Here is a 1,212-nt window from a genome sequence, read left to right on the forward strand (position 1 = left end):
AGAGCTATTGTACTACTTGACTGGTAAGAAAGAGCTTTCATAAGAATTGGAAGACTCTTGTATATACGATAACCTTTTCTTTCGTTGTTGGTGGACTATTGGCAGAAAGGCCGACAGGAGCAACATTTCTTATTGCAATTTTCAAGTGCTTGGTTTCTACTAGCAGGGATGGCAAAACCATGTTGTTCAGTTGCTAGCATAAGCCAAGAAACGTACGAACAAAGTGATGGGCCTCTTTAGAAGATAGGGCAGCATTCTCGTGGTAGTAATTACGAGTATCTCTCCTCTTTTCTTAACGTGCACAATTTGTTTACACGCCACCTTAAGCACATCTCTCTTTCTTAGTTTCAAGCTGACCTAATGATAATGAATGAAAGCCAATCTTTTAGTAAGCATATATAAGCAGTTGTGTACTGTATAAGCAATTCTCGCATTGAAAGGTATGTGGGTAGAGGTTGGCTCTACAGCATGTTCCTTACCACCCTATAGAGTAATAAGGAAAGGGCAAGATTCCATTTTCCAAAGGCTCTGCTCATGCTGGCCCCCAAAATATAACTCATTTTCCACTCTCTCATCTAGTGTCTTAGTGCAGTCTTCCATAAGATAGTTTATCTTACCACGACAAAAAGATTGAAGGGAGGCCCTCATATTTGAAGCACTTTCAGAAGGCACTGCTTTCTTCACCAATCATAACACTCGAAAAGATAGGTTTCTACATATCTTATTCATTACATACACTGGCAAAGAAACCACGATAGATCTGTGATTATCTCATAGGGGCAGTGCTTTCCCTTTTGTTATAATGGAAACAATTGCAATCTTGCTCCCACTATTCAAAGGGAAGACCAAGAAGACAAATGAATCTAGACCAAGGTTGCCTCGGGCCAGTGAATAGAACACGATCAATGTAATGGATAGGGTGATCTCATGAACTGAAAAGTCATTTGCAATCTTAACTTATTATCTATAAACATGCAATCTTAACTTATTATCTATAAACATGAATATTTCTTGAACTAATATATAACGTTTTTTATATTTGATTACTTTATTTAACGATGACAATTTTATTGGTAAATTAAGCCCTTGTATGGAAGCCATCTTCAGCAGATTTTTAGCAAAATTCTGCCCATTATACAATAATAAGGCAACTGCATTAATTGACCAAACCAAGCAAAATCACCTTTATACCCTTTTGACATTTATTTTATT

Source organism: Olea europaea, unplaced genomic scaffold, assembly GCF_002742605.1.
Source record: "Olea europaea var. sylvestris unplaced genomic scaffold, O_europaea_v1 scaffold4489, whole genome shotgun sequence".
NCBI classification, from domain to species: Eukaryota; Viridiplantae; Streptophyta; class Magnoliopsida; order Lamiales; family Oleaceae; genus Olea; species Olea europaea.